The sequence below is a fragment of the Panulirus ornatus genome, chromosome 14, assembly GCF_036320965.1.
Source record: "Panulirus ornatus isolate Po-2019 chromosome 14, ASM3632096v1, whole genome shotgun sequence".
Taxonomy (NCBI): Eukaryota; Metazoa; Arthropoda; class Malacostraca; order Decapoda; family Palinuridae; genus Panulirus; species Panulirus ornatus.
In genome coordinates, this window is record NC_092237.1 from 9077301 (window position 1) to 9097300 (window position 20000).

The 20000-nt window shown below is 41.8% G+C and overlaps 1 protein-coding gene across 1 annotated transcript in view; it reads right to left on the reverse strand.

The window, feature by feature from the left end:
* Nucleotides 1-20000, reverse strand: part of LOC139753067 (uncharacterized) — a 121924-nt gene that overhangs the window by 42787 nt on the left and 59137 nt on the right. The window contains exon 2 of the mRNA XM_071669163.1: nucleotides 3108-3157. The gene's annotated coding sequence lies outside the window, so the exon portion shown is untranslated. The remainder of the gene's footprint in view (nucleotides 1-3107; nucleotides 3158-20000) is intronic.

The window sequence follows — 20000 nt, forward strand, 5'->3', positions numbered from 1 at the left end:
ACTGGTCGACCAGCGAGCGACCACACAGCGGCTCGACGCTCCCCTTTGAGAAGAGTGGGAGCGATCGTGGTCTGGTGGAGGAGTGGTGGGAGCGATCGTGGTCTGGTGGAGGAGTGGCGGGAGCGATCGTGGTCTGGTGGAGGAGTGGCGGGAGCGATCGTGGTCCGGTGGAGGAGTGGTGGGAGCGATCGTGGTCCGGTGGAGGAGTGGTGGGAGCGATCGTGGTCTGGTGGAGGAGTGGTGGGAGCGATCGTGGTCCGGTGGAGGAGTGGTGGGAGCGATCGTGGTCTGGTGGAGGAGTGGCGGGAGCGATCGTGGTCTGGTGGAGGAGTGGCGGGAGCGATCGTGGTCTGGTGGAGGAGTGGTGGGAGCGATCGTGGTCCGGTGGAGGAGTGGTGGGAGCGATCGTGGTCCGGTGGAGGAGTGCAGTGGGGGAGTAGGCACTGCATAAGAGTGTGGAGTGGAGTGGAAGGTGACTCTTGTCACAGTGGAGCCTTGTGGCCTCAGGGACTACTGGGTCTTGTATTCAGTCATAAGGCTCTCCACATGTGGTTCGCATCATGAACTCCGACTGTGTACACGAGATAGGGGAGAGTGGTCGGGAGTCCACATGGAGGTGGAATGAACTGTGTCAGGAGTCCACATGGAGGTGGAATGAGCTGTGTCAGTAGTCCACATGGAGGTGGAATGAGCGTTGTCAGGAGTCCACATGGAGGTGGAGTGAGTGTTGTCAGTAGTCCACATGGAGGTGGAATGAGTGTTGTCAGGAGTCTACATGGAGGTGGAATGAGTGTTGTCAGGAGTCCACATGGAGGTGGAATGAGTGTTGTCAAGAGTCCACATGGAGGTGGAATGAGTGGTGTCAGAAGTCCACATAGAAGTGGAATGAGTGTTGTCAAGAGTCCACATAGAGGCGGAATGAGTGTTGTCAAGAGTCCACATAGAGGTGGAATGAGCGTTGTCAAGAGTCCACATGGAGGTGGAATGAGCGGTGTCAGGGGTCCACATGGAGGTGGAATGAGTGTTGTCAAGTCCACATGGAGGTGGAATGAGCATCTTCCAACCTATGCCTACATACAGCTTCTCCATCATGACAATACATTACTTTTTGTAGTAATTAACCTAAACAGTTAAATCAGGAGAAAAAAAGAATTTAGCGTCTGCTCTCGTTTTCTAATTAAATTTCAGTTAATTAGTGGCCAATTATGTTTGGCTAAGTAAAGTCTCCCACATACACTGAAAGAGAAATTATGTTTTCAAATTATTTCTCAAAATTACGCTCCACTCTAGACCACAAAGGGGGGTATGTATGTGCGAAACCATTTTCAATGAATATATCGCATCTATGTTATCTCCATATTCTCTCTTGTGTTTCTTGTTTCATCACCTGCGCCGGACTGGGACATTAATGAACTTTTAAATCATTTAAAGTTGAGAGAGAGAGAGAGAGAGAGAGAGAGAGAGAGAGAGAGAGAGAGAGAGAGAGAGAGAGAGAGAGAGAGAAGGTTATATCGCGAGGCAGGAGGGAAGGCTGTTGAAGTCACCCTACTTTTACACCCTCTAAAGTTTACCTGTGAGGAGGAGGAGCTGGTCGAAGTCTTCCATTGCTGCCCGCCCCACACACACACACACACACACACACACACACTGCTCGTCGTAAGAGACGAGAACACGTCCTCCCACACCACCTTGCTGGGGCCGGCACCTGTTGTGTGGTAAGGGGGCGGCAGTAGCAGCAGCATCATCGACTCCACAGCATTAGACCCTATCACAGCTCGTCCATGCATCAGCCATGAACGCCTGCCTTCAAAGCACAAGGCATCAATTCTGCATGCGAGTAATCAGCTTTGCATTTAAATGTCAGGGTTGCGTAGGTCGATATTGATTGCCGGTGGAATTCAGGTCGTGATATTGTGGAGGCTGTAGCTAGCCGGGATGGGGGAAATGATGGGATGGGGGCGGTGTAGGGGAGGTGGTTAGGGGAGAGAGACTGAGGAGGGTGGGAGGATGGTAGATGGTGGATGGGAGTTGGTGGAGGTGGGTGGGAGGAGGGTGGAAGGTCTTCTGCTCGGTGTGGGGGGTGGATGGTGATGGTGGAGGAAGTGGACGAGGTGTGGTGGGGTTGAGTGGTGGGGAGGGTGTGGGAGAGAGGGAGATGGCTCGCTCGTGGCTGACGCTGATAAGCCACGCTTGCCGACCAGCCAGACCAGGAAGACGTATTTGACGAGGCTTCATGAGCAGTGCATGGCGATGTCTCGCGGCATGAGGAAGAGGGAGGAGGAGGATGATGATGATGATGATGATGATGGTGAGGAGGAAGAGGAGGAGGAGAGAGGAGGAGGAGGAGGAGGAGGAGAAGAGGAGGTAGGGACACCCACCGTCATGTGGTACATGGAGAGAGGGAGGTACAGGTGGCGGACCTCGAAGGATTCCTGTGCAACAGAGAACATTTCCCAAATGTCATAGAACTGCAGAGACGACGAAGTGATAACAACCCAACTATCACTGACATAATCATCGGTCAAAACACAATCACCTGTCGGGTCAGACCCGTTGGCCCGCGGAGGGAGGTCAGGTAGGTCAGGAGGTACCTGACCTCGGCGTGAGATGAAGACTGTGAGAAAGGTGAGAGTGAGCGAGACACGTGAAGCAGCGTCATCACAGAAGCGCGAGTCCAGACGTCCACACTCGCTAGATGGCAAGACCTCGTGTGTGGGTACAGGTAATGCCCCTGCGAGGCTGGGTAGTGTGGGACACTACAGAGCTCCTACTGAGCGATGCCGCGTGTCGGCTGGACACACCGTCAGCCAGCCTTGTGGGAAGGCGTCAGTGTGATGCTCAATAACTACTGGTGTGTACACTCGTGAGGTGAAGGGGTGGGAGGGGACTTTACCTATCGTCTTTTCCCCTCCAATCGTATATTCGTACAAGGTGATCCCCCTATCTCCCATCCCTCCCTTGAAACGACAGAGACAACTTTCCTCACCCCTCGCTTATGGAGGGAAGCCCTCCCTCCTTCCTCCCTCCCTCTACCACCACTCTACTCACTCATCCGAGGAAAGAGCTCCTCCGTCCACGCACCCCATACGTAGAAGGTCCTGACTCACCTCACAAGGTCGGGGTCGGGCGTCTGGCTTCCAGCATAGCTTCCCTCAGCCTGTGGAAGAGTAAGTGACTGTCAGACATTCAATTATGAGGAGAAGAAAATGTGTAACATTAACGTCTGCATTCAGTTACAATCTCACTTCTGGTTTAGCGAAGCCACAACAACGTTGTAATGCACTTCCACCCCAGAGGTACAGAAGAGACAAACTTGTTACTATAGAGGTACCAAGGTCAGAAACATTTTGTTTACAAGATGTGTTATCACAAGGAAGTTGATCACGTTAGAAATAACATATCTTTGGACTGTTTCATCAAAGGAAATGAACTGATTCTGCCACACTGAGTGAAGTCAAGGTTTATGCAAGGTCATCTGAGGTCAAGGCGTTAAGTCTACCGAGGTCAAGGTCCATAAAGGTCAGTCTGTCAGGTATAAGGGGCTTATGGTATCAGGTCCTAATATAATACCGTGTCAGATGTAGTGAGGTCAGGGTATCAGGTTTATTTAGGTCAAGGTGTCAGATACAGAGGATTAGGTGTCAAATATGGGACACCAGATCTTGCGAGGTCAAAGTCTCAGGCACTGTGAGGTCAAGATATCAGGCCCTGTGAGATGACGATGGTAGGTCTTGTAAGGTCAAGATAATAAGATGATAATAAGGATAAACCTCTGTGTTATCTACGGTAAGAAACATCGCTATGCGTACTGACAACGAGTGTCATTTTGGCGTGTGGTAATGATCATCACATAGCCTGCTGGGGTCAGGAAGTCGCGATGGAAAAGGTAAACTAAGGAAAGAAAGAAATTGGGATCCAGGGAGTTCATGGCCGCTTCCAGCAACACACGAGAACTTAGAGTTGCGTGACCCCCCGGTTGCCAACCTCGCCATGATATGATAGGAACACTTCCCTGGAGAGCGTCTCCAACTCCAGCCCTTCCAGTAAGATTTCCAGACCAGTTCCTCTCTGTCACACTCGACGGGATGGTCCATCAAGCCAGGCTTTCCGGCACCGCTTTCCTGTCGTTCTTCACGAGGTGGCTCATCGCCCAGGCAGTCCACGCTTGCTTTGAACACCACATTTCCAGATGGGGGGTTTAAAAAGGCTGGCTGGCCTCCTCCGCTGGAGTTTCCAGATGGGGAGTTTAAAAGGCTGGCTGGCTTCTTTCGCTGGAGTTTCCAGGCTTCATTCTTCGGGCGAGATATTCCAGTTTTCCTGCCTTCCTTCTAAGGGAAGGGATTCTCAAAGCCCAGGAGTCCCGGTAGATGTCATCACCGGAGATATCTATCTACCCAGGAGTCCCAGTAGATGTCATCACCGGAGATAGATATCTACCCAGGAGTCCCAGTAGATGTCCTCACCGGAGATATCTACCCAGGAGTCCCGGTAGATGTCATCACCGGAGATATCTACCCAGGAGTCCCGGTAGATGTCATCACCGGAGATATCTACCCAAGAGTCCCGGTAGATGTCATCACCGGAGATATCTATCTACCCAGGAGTCCCGGTAGATGTCATCACCGGAGACATCTACCCAGGCTAGTGCTCCCACCAGGGTGCTCGGGGGGAGTTCTTTCCATTTTGGACGAACGACACTTCAGCTTCCGGATCGACAGACGGTCTGTCAGGATAATGACAACGGACCCTACACCGCCGCCCCTTTGAAGAGACTTGCTCTTCTTCAACAAGGGAGGATCTGAGCGCATCTTCCAGTCGTGTTAGGATCTCCTCCTCTTCCGAGGGCGCGGGGAGGGAGAGGAGAGAGAGAGAGAGAGAGAGAGAGAGAGAGAGAGAGAGAGAGAGAGAGAGAGAGAGAGAGAGAGAGAGAGAGAGAACGAGCGCATCGTCCAGTCGTCTTAGGATCTCCTCCTCTTCCGGGAGAGAGAGAGAGAGAGAGAGAGAGAGAGAGAGAGAGAGAGAGAGAGAGAGAGAGAGAGAGAGAGAGAGTTTCTAGTCGAGGTTCTCTTATCGAGGTTTCCGTAAATGTCTTTCGTTTTCTTCTTTTTTCTTTTTTTCTTTTACATTTCTTGCAAGCAAGGGTTCTCTAAACACCAACAACACCCAGGGTCTTGCTGACATCTCTCACAATCGCTCCTCTTAACGCTCTCCGCTGAGGAAGAAGGGCCTCCTCCTCCTCCTCCTCTTCCTCTTCCTCTTCTTCCTCCTCTTCCTCTTCCTCTTCCTCTTCTTCCTCCTCTTCCTCTTCCTCCTCCTCCTCCTCTTCCTCTTCCTCTCTTCCTCCCAGTGCAGGGGAGAGAGGTGGACTCTCTTAGAGTGAGAAGGATCTCAAACGAGACAGTATTCCTCTTTGCCCGCTGACAGTGATACAACCTGGCCGAAGGTGACTCGTTACCAGCAGTGTAACCCCTTGCAGGGGGAGTCCGGTAACACCCCAGTGTATAACCTGTCATTACTTACTCATTTTTATATTCTAAAGACAATCATCACACTGGAGTTAACTCGCTAATTATTTCTTCTCACCTTAAAAGTCTCTACTTAAAACTTTAATGACACACAGGAATTCAAACTTTGAAGTCCAAACTCTACTTATTCAACTACCAACTTATTCATCGTACTTCATCGCTGTTTCCCGCATCAGCGAGGTGGCGCATGTCAAGATACATTTCCCCAGAGACACCACAGGGGACTTTGGACGAGTAAGACAGAGGGTTTCTCCACTGTCATGTCATACGTGTGGCGTATGGAGAGCTGTACTCTGGCATTTGGTAATGTCTGTGGTTGACGAGCACATGTATATACACTCCGAGCCTACCTCACACGCCAGTGGGAACTGAGGTGATAATGATGGATGGATAGATGGATAGATGGATGAATAGTTGGACTGATGGGTATATGGATAATGGACTTAAGAACTGATGGATGGATGAATAGATGGATCGATGGATAGATGAACAGATGGACTGATGGATAGATGAGTAGATGGACTGATGGATGGATGTATAGATGGATAGATGGATAGATGGCCAAGGTACATACGACTTTTGATACTGGTGAGCCGGAGGCACCGAGGTAAGAGTGCATTGTGTGCGGGTGACAGGAGATGTGTGTGTGTGTGTGTGTGTGTGTGTGGGGGGGGGGGGGGGAACGTAGGGTGGGATGGGGGATGAGTAGGGGGAGTGCAGTGGGGATGTGTAAGGGGGGGGGGGGGGGGGTCCTCCGAATACCAGCACCGCTCTGATGGAGGTGAAAATTATTGCCACTGTAACGATCCATCTATACTCTCTCTCTCTCTCTCTCTCTCTCTCTCTCTCTCTCTCTCTCTCTCTCTCTGAGTCTTACATCAGTGTCTGCCTGTTGCTTGTCCTGAAAGAGAGAGAGAGAGAGAGAGAGAGAGAGAGAGAGAGAGAGAGAGAGAGAGAGAGAGAGAGAGAGAGAGAGAGAGAGAGAGAGAGAGCAAACATTACGGAGGGACAGAGACCAGAGCAGACATGAGGGAGGGACAGAGACCAAAAAGCAGACATTACAGAGGGACACAGACCAAAGAGAAAGAGAGGAGGCAGGCTAGAGCAGACACCAGGGAGGGTTTTATGGATATAATATCATTTGGGCCTCAAACGGTGGCAGAATCTGTCGGGATATGAAATATTCAGAGGCGTCGTAACTTTGTCTGTAGGTCGATATGAACGAGAGCCCGTGGCAGGGGCAGGTGGGGAGGGAGGAGCCCCCCCCCCCCGCTCCAGACACGCCGGGTGTCCAGGGCATGGTGTCATATGACACCAAGATGTCGGGGCAGGGAGTCATATGACACAAGATGTCGGGGCAGGGAGTCATATGACACAAGATGTCGGGGCAGGGAGTCATATGACACCAAGATGTCGGGGCAGGGAGTCATATGACACAAGATGTCGGGGCAGGGAGTCATATGACACAAGATGTCGGGGCAGGGAGTCATATGACACCAAGATGTCGGGGCAGGGAGTAATATGACACAAGATGTAGGGGCAGGGAGTCATATGACACAAGATGTCGGGGCATGGTGTTATATGACACCAAGATGTCGGGGCAAGGAGTCATATGACACAAGATGTCGGGGCAGGGTGTCATATGACACAAGGTGTCGGGGCAGGGAGTCATATGACACAAGATGTCGGGGCAGGGAGTCATATGACACCAAGATGTCGGGGCAGGGAGTAATATGACACAAGATGTCGGGGCAGGGAGTCATATGACACCAAGATGTCGGGGCAGGGAGTAATATGACACAAGATGTCGGGGCAGGGAGTTATATGACACAAGATGTCGGGGCAGGGAGTCATATGACACCAAGATGTCGGGGCAGGGAGTCATATGACACAAGATGTCGGGGCAGGGAGTCATATGACTCCAAGATGTCGGGGCAGGGAGTTATATGACACAAGGTGTCGGGGCAGGGAGTCATATGACACAAGATGTCGGGGCAGGGAGTCATATGACACAAAGATGTCGGGGCAGGGAGTCATATGACCCAAGATGTCGGGGCAGGGTGTCATATGACACAAGGTGTCGGGGCAGGGAGTCATATGACATTGTGGGGGGGTGGTAGTCTGGGACTGGGCGTCATATGACACAGTGGGTGTCATGTGACACAGTACCAGTCGGGGGGGGGGGGTGAAAAGGGTAAGGTGTCATATGGAAACGCCTGTCGGGGAAGGAGGAGGAGGTGGGAGGTGGTGGAAGGTGTCATATGACACAGGTTGTCAAAGGCCTGAGACGTAATATGTCACGGTGGCCGTAAAAAGATAAAATACATGGCACGTCAACGTGTCATATGACACCAACTGCCATAGGACAACAGCGCTCCTCCTGCCTCGCCCGGTGCCCAACTTCATCGCCTTTCATTTCCCATCCCTTTCCCACGGCCCTACGTCTCTTGATGTCGGTCCATCTCGCCTCTCCGAAGTTAGCAGATGTCTTCAACGCTCCCTCCCACAATACGTTGGCTCCCTCGTCCATCGCGACCACCTTACAACGTACGTACCGAATACATACATCTTTCTCTCTCTCTCTCTCTCTCTCTCTCTCTCTCTCTATATATATATATATATATATATATATATATATATATATATATATATATCCTCTCTGTCTCTCTCTCTCTCTCTCTCTCTCTCTCTCTCTCTCTCTCTCTCTCTCTCTCTCTCTCTCTCTCTCTCTCCCCTCTCTCTCTCTCTCTCCCCCCCCCCTCTCTCTCTCTCTCTCTCTCTCTCTCTCTCTCTCTCTCTCTCTCTCCTCTCGCCTTTGGGTAATGTCTCATTTCGCCTCATTATAGATAGAAAGGAGGGAAAAAAAAAAATAAATGCCTTTTCAACAGATTCTCTTTTTTGGCTCTCATATTCTCGCAGTTGGACGTAAAGGGCAAAATTAGCCCCCACATTACCGTGGAGCCGCTGATAAAGGCAGTGATGCACAGATATATTCTTTTTTTTCTTTTTTTTTTCACCCCTTGGGTCAGAAATCAGAAGGATCCGTAACCTGGGATGGCGAGAACCGGGGAATTACCTTACCTCACTCTAATTAGTGACACTAATTGTCACCTTGAAATAAGGTTACGCTTGTAATCACTTCTGGGGACTTTTGGGTTGATACGCACACACACACACACACACACACACACACACACACACACACATATATATATATATATATATATATATATATATATATATATATATATATATATATATATATATATATATATATATATATAGTATATATATATACATATATATATATATATATATATATATATATATATATATATATATATATATATATATATATATATATATATATACAGCGTGTGTGTGTGTGTGTGTGTGTGTATGTGACACATCTTCAGGACGTGGGACTGACTAGGATTTCAGCACCGGCTACAGGAGCTCCTAAGATGAACCACACTTCAGGCGGGAGTTACCAGCTAGGAGGTGAGGGACTGAAAAGCTGGAGCTGTATCGCGCGTTCCAGTGAAGAGTGAGGACGAGGAGGAGGAGTTCCTTCCGTGACCGAGTCGACCGCCTCTCCTTCCTTCCATCTCCTATGCGATGATGAACGAGGCCATCACCATCATCATCATCATCATCATTATTATCATCATCATCATCATCATTATCATCATCATGATCATCATCTCTCTCGCTCCTGTGAGGGACCTCTCTCCCTCCTGGCTCGGAGTACACAAGACAAAATGGCAAGGATCCTCCATCCCAGGAGAATATCTTTCATACATTCCTTATAGAGATAAGATAAGATAAGATAAGATAAGATAAGATAAGATATTTCCAGAGCAGTGTTCTGTCTTCCGGTGGCCCTAGACTCCCGACTTGCTAACACACGATTGTTCGCACATTGTCTCCTCCTCCTCCTCCTCTTCCTCATTATCTTCTTAGAATGCTGCTCCTGCTACTCCTACTCCTCCTTCTCCCTCTCTTCTTCCTCCTCCTCCTCCTCCTCTTCCTCATTCTCTTTTTAGAATGCTGCTCCTGCTACTCCTACTCCTCCTCCTCCCTCTCTTCTTCCTCCTCCTCCTCGTCCTCTTCCTCATCCAGGCCCCACCACTGTGAAGGAACTCAAAAGAATATGGATACGTCAACTGCGAGATATTCCGACCGAGCCGTACGACATGGCTGCCTTCCCTCCCTCCTTCATCTATATGTATTTCTCCCGGAGGGTTCTGCCCTACAGCCCCTGACAATGGCTTGTACGGCGTCCCATCCTCACACTGCTTCGCCTGTTCCTCTGTCCTGTTCTTCACTTGCCCGTCTTTCTGTCTATGGCTGTCTGTCTAGATGGGTCTGGGTCTGCCAATGGTATTCTTGGGGGCAGTCTGTCCATCTGTCCTGCAAATTAGTCTGTGGATTTCTATCTCAGTTGACATGCTACATGCCTCGTCTGTGATCCGTGTCTGTGCCACTGTCTCTCTCTGTGGTACACGGTCTGTGACACCCTGTCTAAGTCTACTTTTTATTTCAGTGGACAGAAAATGATGAGGGGGGTCGTCAACCGGGTTGGCTGTGACCTGTCCGTCGAATCCGGGATTCGAACTCTGTCTCTTTCCTGTGAGATTCCAAAGCAGCAACCTTGACCACTATACCACGGCGGTTCATGGGTTCTCCCTCTACCGAGAATCGAAATCTAAACAACACATGTGTGTGTGTGTGTGTGTGTGTGTGTGTGTGTGTGTGTCACGAGGTCGGAGCCAAATAATTAAATGAGGCAAAAGACCTGTTCTAAGGAGACCAAATAACATGTTTGTCTGTTGTACCTTTAATTAGCTGTCTGTGGAACGTGGTAGCCTGGGGTTAAGGGTGTGATGGTGGTACGTGGTGGACGGGTGGTAGTGTGGTGTGGTGGTGGTGGTGTGGGGTATTGGGGGTTATTACTGGCGTGGTTGGATATGTTTTTGGTTGTGATGGTGTGGGTGGGTGAGGGGGGGGTGGTGCCTCTTCCTCCTGGCGGTGATGTAGTGGCAACTGTGGTGGAGGGAAAACCCTGGTCCTGTGGTACGTTGGAGTGGTGGGGATGGTGTCATGGACCTGCTGGTGGCGATCGAGGTAGATGTGGCGGTGCTGGTGCCGGAGGCTTGTGAGGTAGGGGTAACGGCAGCAGTGGCTGATAAGTGTTGAGGGCTGTGGTGGTGGTAGAGGCGGCGAAGGAGGAGGAGGCCGTGATGCTGCAGTGGTGTCGAGTATAAGTTACGAGGGATAACCTATATGGCAAAATCTGTGCTCTTCAAGGGTCGTGTCCGTGTCCCGTTAGGTGACGCCTCTCCTACCCAAGACGGTATGGAGATGAGGGTTCGGCTGATTGACCCCTGACGGGATAGGGTGACGTGGCGACCTCTCGTGTCACTTAGTGTCATATGAGACGTTGACGTCTTCCGGGGTCGGTCACTGCCTGTCGAAGTCCCTCACCCAGGCCCTAGGGGTTAGAGACTGCCATCACCCGAGGTGGCACGGACCATGAGGGGAAAGTAGCCCTTGGGGCGAAGGGAACGATAGGTCACTAGGTCTTTCCCAGATACTTTTCTGGAGGTTGAGCCTGTGAGGGGAGGATGACATCCCACGTCACACGGTACAATTCCCAGACATTTCCACACACACAGGGACGAAAGGTTTGTAGGAACGTGCAAGAGTCTGTACGTGTTGCCAGCCTCGCTCAAACGTCTAGTGGATCAGAATCGCCACTGAGATGTACAACCTCATAATAACCAGGCGTCAGTACAACCTCATAATAACCAGGCGTCAGTACAACCTCATAATAACCTCATAACTGACGATATTTCAACCCCAGATCTGTGTTCAGCATGAAAAATAACCCTTATTATGAGGTTCTGAAGGAAATCTATTTTTCTGAGAAAAATAGTAAAAATCGTAGGTAATAGTTCTGGGTATTCTTCAACTCAAAAAACTTTTTCTCTCTAAATTGATATATAAGATATTGAAACTCTTCTATACTAGAAATAATCATGGAAAATATATCATAATACTCATAGTTACAGATACATGACCAATAAATACAATGCGAATGGTCAAATAATACTTCAAAATTGTAGTCATTTAACAGATTACTAAATGGTCATATACTTGAAATAACGATATTTCAACCCCAGATCTGTGTTCAACATGAAAAATAACCCTTATTATGAGGTTTTGAAGGAAATCTATTTTTCTGAGAAAAATAGTAAAAATCGTGGGTAATAGTTCAGGGTATTTTTCAGCTCAAAAAACTTTTTCTCTCTAAATATAAATATAAGATATTGAAACTCTTCTATACTAGAAATAATCATGGAAAATATATCATAATACTCATAGTTACAGATACATGCCCAGTAAATACAATGCGAATGGTCAAATAATACTTCAAAATTGTCGTCATTTAACAGATTACTAAATGGTCATATAGTTGAAATAACGATATTTCAACCCCAGATCTGTGTTCAACATGAAAAATAACCCTTATTATGAGGTTTTGAAGGAAATCTATTTTTCTGAGAAAAATAGTAAAAATCGTGGGTAATAGTTCAGGGTATTTTTCAGCTCAAAAAACTTTTTCTCTCTAAATTGATATATAAGATATTGAAACTCTTCTATACTAGAAATAGTCATGGAAAATATATCATAATACTCTTAGTTACAGATACATGCCCAGTAAATACAATGCGAATGGTCAAATAATACTTCAAAATTGTCGTCATTTAACAGATTACTAAATGGTCATATAGTTGAAATAACGATATTTCAACCCCAGATCTGTGTTCAACATGAAAAATAACCCTTATTATGAGGTTTTGAAGGAAATCTATTTTTCTGAGAAAAATAGTAAAAATCGTGGGTAATAGTTCAGGGTATTTTTCAGCTCAAAAAACTTTTTCTCTCTAAATATAAATATAAGATATTGAAACTCTTCTATTCTAGACATAGTCATGGAAAATATATCATAATACTCATAGTTACAGACACATACCCAGGAAATACAATGCGAATGGTCAAATAAAACTTCAAAATTGTCGTCATTTAACAGATTACTAAATGGTCATATAGTTGAAATAATGATATTTCAACCCCATATCTGTGTTCAACATGAAAAATAACCCTTATTATGAGGTTTTGAAGGAAATCTATTTTTCTGAGAAAAATAGTAAAAATCGTGGGTAATAGTTCAGGGTATTTTTCACCTCAAAAAACTTTTTCTTTCTAAATTGATATATAAGCTATTGAAACTCTTCTATACTAGAAATAATCATGGAAAATATATCATAATGCTCTTACTTACCGATACTTGCCCAGTAAATACAATGCGAATGGTCAAATAATACTTCAAAATTGTCGTCGTTTAACAGATTACTAAATGGTCATAAAGTTAACCTAACGATATTTTAACCCCAGATCTGTGTTCAGCATGAAAAATAACCCTTATTATGAGGTTTTGAAGGAAATCTATTTTTCTGAGAAAAATAGTAAAAATCGTGGGTAATAGTTCAGGGTATTTTTGAGCTCAAAAAACTTTTTCTCTCTAAATATAAATATAAGATATTGAATTTCTTCTATACTAGAAATAATCATGGAAAATATATCATAATGCTCTTAGTTACCGATACATGCCCAGTAAATACAATGCGAATGGTCAAATAATACTTCAAAATTGTCGTCATTTAACAGATTACTAAATGGTCATATAGTTGAAATAACGATATTTCAACCCCAGATCTGTGTTCAACATGAAAAATAACCCTTATTATGAGGTTTTGAAGGAAATCTACTTTTCTGAGAAAAATAGTAAAAATCGTGGGTAATAGTTCAGGGTATTTTTCAGCTCAAAAAACTTTTTCTCTCTAAAATGATATATAAGATATTGAAACTCTTCTATACTAGAAATAATCATGGAAAATATATCATAATGCTCTTACTTACCGATACATGCCCAGTAAATACAATGCGAATGGTCAAATAATATTTCAAAATTGTCGTCATTTAACAGATTACTAAATGGTCATATAGTTGAAATAACGATATTTCAACCCCAGATCTGTGTTCAACATGAAAAATAACCCTTATTATGAGGTTTTGAAGGAAATCTATTTTTCTGAGAAAAATAGTAAAAATCGTGGGTAATAGTTCAGGGTATTTTTCAGCTCAAAAAACTTTTTCTCTCTAAATTGATATATAAGATATTGAAACTCTTCTATACTAGAAATAGTCATGGAAAATATATCATAATACTCATAGTTGCAGATACATACCCAGTAAATACAATGCGAATGGTCAAATAATACTTCAAAATTGTCGTCATTTAACAGATTACTAAATGGTCATATAGTTGAAATAACGATATTTCAACCCCAGATCTGTGTTCAACATGAAAAATAACCCTTATTATGAGGTTTTGAAGGAAATCTATTTTTCTGAGAAAAATAGTAAAAATCGTGGGTAATAGTTCAGGGTATTTTTCAGCTCAAAAAACTTTTTCTCTCTAAATATATATATAAGATATTGAAACTCTTCTATCCTAGACATAGTCATGGAAAATATATCATAATACTCATAGTTACAGATACATGCCCAGTAAATACAATGCGAATGGTCAAATAATACTTCAAAATTGTCGTCATTTAACAGATTACTAAATGGTCATATAGTTGAAATAACGATATTTCAACCCCAGATCTGTGTTCAACATGAAAAATAACCCTTATTATGAGGTTTTGAAGGAAATCTATTTTTCTGAGAAAAATAGTAAAAATCGTGGGTAATAGTTCAGGGTATTTTTCAGCTCAAAAAACTTTTTCTCTCTAAATTGATATATAAGATATTGAAACTCTTCTATACTAGAAATAATCATGGAAAATATATCATAATGCTCTTAGTTACCGATACATGCCCAGTAAATACAATGCGAATGGTCAAATAATACTTCAAAATTGTCGTCATTTAACAGATTACTAAATGGTCATATAGTTGAAATAACGATATTTCAACCCCAGATCTGTGTTCAACATGAAAAATAACCCTTATTATGAGGTTTTGAAGGAAATCTATTTTTCTGAGAAAAATAGTAAAAATCGTGGGTAATAGTTCAGGGTATTTTTCAGCTCAAAAAACTTTTTCTCTCTAAATTATATATAAGATATTGAAACTCTTCTATACTAGAAATAGTCATGGAAAATATATCATAATACTCATAGTTACAGATACATGCCCAGTAAATACAATGCGAATGGTCAAATAATACTTCAAAATTGTCGTCATTTAACAGATTACTAAATGGTCATATAGTTGAAATAACGATATTTCAACCCCAGATCTGTGTTCAACATGAAAAATAACCCTTATTATGAGGTTTTGAAGGAAATCTATTTTTCTGAGAAAAATAGTAAAAATCGTGGGTAATAGTTCAGGGTATTTTTCAGCTCAAAAAACTTTTTCTCTCTAAATTGATATATAAGATATTGAAACTCTTCTATACTAGAAATAGTCATGGAAAATATATCATAATACTCATAGTTACAGATACATGCCCAGTAAATACAATGCGAATGGTCAAATAATACTTCAAAATTGTCGTCATTTAACAGATTACTAAATGGTCATATAGTTGAAATAACGATATTTCAACCCCAGATCTGTGTTCAACATGAAAAATAACCCTTATTATGAGGTTTTGAAGGAAATCTATTTTTCTGAGAAAAATAGTAAAAATCGTGGGTAATAGTTCAGGGTATTTTTCAGCTCAAAAAACTTTTTCTCTCTAAATTGATATATAAGATATTGAAACTCTTCTATACTAGAAATAATCATGGAAAATATATCATAATGCTCTTAGTTACCGATACATGCCCAGTAAATACAATGCGAATTGTCAAATAATACTTCAAAATTGTCGTCATTTAACAGATTACTAAATGGTCATATAGTTGAAATAACGATATTTCAACCCCAGATCTGTGTTCAACATGAAAAATAACCCTTATTATGAGGTTTTGAAGGAAATCTATTTTTCTGAGAAAGAAAAATAGTAAAAATCGTGGGTAATAGTTCAGGGTATTTTTCAGCTCAAAAAACTTTTTCTCTCTAAATTGATATATAAGATATTGAAACTCTTCTATACTAGAAATAATCATGGAAAATATATCATAATGCTCTTACTTACCGATACATGCCCAGTAAATACAATGCGAATGGTCAAATAATACTTCAAAATTGTCGTCATTTAACAGATTACTAAATGGTCATATAGTTGAAATAACGATATTTCAACCCCAGATCTGTGTTCAACATGAAAAATAACCCTTATTATGAGGTTTTGAAGGAAATCTATTTTTCTGAGAAAAATAGTAAAAATCGTGGGTAATAGTTCAGGGTATTTTTCAGCTCAAAAAACTTTTTCTCTCTAAATGTAAATATAAGATATTGAAACTCTTCTATACTAGAAATAATCATGGAAAATATATCATAATGCTCTTACTTACCGATACATGCCCAGTAAATACAATGCGAATGGTCAAATAATACTTCAAAATTGTCGTCATTTAACAGATTACTAAATGGTCATATAGTTGAAATAACGATATTTCAACCCCAGATCTGTGTTCAACATGAAAAATAACCCTTATTATGAGGTTTTGAAGGAAATCTATTTTTCTGAGAAAAATAGTAAAAATCGTGGGTAATAGTTCAGGGTATTTTTCAGCTCAAAAAACTTTTTCTCTCTAAATTGATATATAAGATATTGAAACTCTTCTATACTAGAAATAATCATGGAAAATATATCATAATACTCATAGTTACAGATACATGCCCAGTAAATACAATGCGAATGGTCAAATAATACTTCAAAATTGTCGTCATTTAACAGATTACTAAATGGTCATATAGTTGAAATAACGATATTTCAACCCCAGATCTGTGTTCAACATGAAAAATAACCCTTATTATGAGGTTTTGAAGGAAATCTATTTTTCTGAGAAAAATAGTAAAAATCGTGGGTAATAGTTCAGGGTATTTTTCAGCTCAAAAAACTTTTTCTCTCTAAATTGATATATAAGATATTGAAACTCTTCTATACTAGAAATAATCATGGAAAATATATCATAATGCTCTTACTTACCGATACATGCCCAGTAAATACAATGCGAATGGTCAAATAATACTTCAAAATTGTCGTCATTTAACAGATTACTAAATGGTCATATAGTTGAAATAACGATATTTCAACCCCAGATCTGTGTTCAACATGAAAAATAACCCTTATTATGAGGTTTTGAAGGAAATCTATTTTTCTGAGAAAAATAGTAAAAATCGTGGGTAATAGTTCAGGGTATTTTTCAGCTCAAAAAACTTTTTCTCTCTAAATATAATTATAAGATATTGAAACTCTTCTATACTAGAAATAGTCATGGAAAATATATCATAATACTCTTAGTTACAGATACATGCCCAGTAAATACAATGCGAATGGTCAAATAATACTTCAAAATTGTCGTCATTTAACAGATTACTAAATGGTCATATAGTTGAAATAACGATATTTCAACCCCAGATCTGTGTTCAACATGAAAAATAACCCTTATTATGAGGTTTTGAAGGAAATCTATTTTTCTGAGAAAAATAGTAAAAATCGTGGGTAATAGTTCAGGGTATTTTTCAGCTCAAAAAACTTTTTCTCTCTAAATTGATATATAAGATATTGAAACTCTTCTATACTAGAAATACTCATGGAAAATATATCATAACACTCATAGTTACAGATATATGCCCAGTAAAGACAATGCGAATGGTCAATTAATACTTAAAAATTGTCGTCATTTAACAGATTAGTAAATGGTCATATAGTTGAAATAACGATATTTCAACCCCACATCTGTGTTCAACATGAATAATAACCCTTATTATGAGGTTTTGAAGGAAATCTATTTTTCTGAGAAAAATAGTAAAAATCGTGGGTAATAGTTCAGGGTATTTTTCAGCTCAAAAACATTTTTCTCTCTAAATTGATGTATAAGATATTGAAACTCTTCTATACTAGAAATAATCACGGAAAATATATCATAATGCCCTTACTTACCGATACATGCCCAGTAAATACAATGCGAATGGTTAAATAATACCTCAAAATTGTCCTCATTTAACAGATTACTAAATGGTCATATAGTTGAAATAACGATATTTCAACCCCAGATCTGTGTTCAACATGAAAAATAACCCTTATTATGAGGTTTTGAAGGAAATCTATTTTTCTGAGAAGAATATCAAAAATCGTGGGTTCAGGGCATTTTTCAGCTCAAAAAAATTGTTCTTTCTTATCGGGAATATGATATATTAAAATTCTTCAATACAAAAAAATAATCATGGAAAATATATAATAATGGTCTTAGTTACCGATAGATGCCTAGTAAATACAATGCGAATTGTCAAATAATGCCTAAAATTGTCGCCATTTAACAGTTTGCTAAATGGTCATATAGTTGACGTAACGATACTTTAACCCCAGATCTGTGTTCAGCATGAAAAATAACTCTTATTATAAGGTTTTGAAGGAAATCTATTTTTCTGAAGTGGTAGAGGATGTGTGGATCAGGTGTTTGCTTTGAAGAATGTATGTGAGAAATACTTAGAAAAGCAAATGGATTTGTATGTAGCATTCATGGATCTGGAGAAGGCATATGATAGAGTTGATAGAGATGCTCTGTGGAAGGTATTAAGAATATATGGTGTGGGAGGAAAGTTGTTAGAAGCAGTGAAAAGTTTTTATCGAGGATGTAAGGCATGCGTACGTGTAGGAAGAGAGGAAAGTGATTGGTTCTCAGTGAATGTAGGTTTGCGGCAGGGGTGTGTGATGTCTCCATGGTTGTTTAATTTGTTTATGGATGGGGTTGTTAGGGAGGTAAATGCAAGAGTTTTGGAAAGAGGGGCAAGTATGAAGTCTGTTGGGGATGAGAGAGCTTGGGAAGTGAGTCAGTTTTTGTTCGCTGATGATACAGCGCTGGTGGCTGATTCATGTGAGAAACTGCAGAAGCTGGTGACTGAGTTTGGTAAAGTGTGTGGAAGAAGAAAGTTAAGAGTAAATGTGAATAAGAGCAAGGTTATTAGGTACAGTAGGGTTGAGGGTTAAGTCAATTGGGAGGTGAGTTTGAATGGAGAAAAACTGGAGGAAGTGAAGTGTTTTAGATATCTGGGAGTGGATCTGGCAGCGGATGGAACCATGGAAGCGGAAGTGGATCATAGGGTGGGGGAGGGGGCGAAAATATATATATATATATATATATATATATTTTTCCCTGGGGATAGGGGAGAAAGAATACTTCCCACGTATTCCCTGCGTGTCGTAGAAGGCGACTAAAAGGGGAGGGAGCGGGGGGCTGGAAATCCTCCCCTCTCAATTTTTTTTAATTTTCCAAAAGAAGGAACAGAGAAAGGGGCCAGGTGAGGATATTCCCTCAATGGCCCAGTCCTTAGTTCTTAACGCTACCTCGCTAACGCGGGAAATGGCGAATAGTTTGAAAAAAAAAAAAAAATATATATATATATATATATATATATATATATATATATATATATATATATATATATATATATATATATATATATATACGTGTGTTGGTCTGATGATGTGTGTCCTTTATATATATATATATATATATATATATATATATATATATATATATATGTCCTCCTTGCTATATCTTCTTGCCGCCCATCGTCTCATTACAGATTCAACTCAGCCCAGGAGCCATCAGCGTTGTTATGTTTCAGAGATAAACCAGGGGAAAATAATGGAGCCCAGATTGGTGAAAGCTCGCCAGCACGCGCGCGCCTCGTCCCGTGTCCGAACGTGAATGAAAGGAAGAAAAAAAAAAAAATCATGAGTTTTTCTTGGGGGGGGGGGGGGGGGGGGGGGGAAATAATCATGATTTTTTTCTTGGGAAGAAAATAATTATAATTTTTTTTTCTTGGGAAGAAAATAATTATAATTTTTTCTTGGGAAGAAAATAATCATGAATTTTTCTTGGGAAGAAAATAATTATAATTTTTTCTTGGGAAGAAAATAATCACGATTTTCTCTTGGGAAGAATATAATCATAATTTTTTCTTGGGCAAGAAAACAATCATGATTTTTTCTTGGGAAGAAAATAATCATAATTTTTTCTTGGGCAAGAAAATAATCACGATTTTTTTCTTAAGAAAATAATCATGATTTTTTCTTGGGGAGAAAATAATCATAATTTTGTCTTGGGGAAGAAAATAATCACGATTTTCTCTTGGGAAGAATATAATCACGATTTTTTTCTTAAGAAAATAATCATAATTTTGTCTTGGGGAAGAAAATAATCACGATTTTCTCTTGGGAAGAATATAATCACGATTTTTTTCTTAAGAATATAATCATGATTTTTTCTTGGGGAG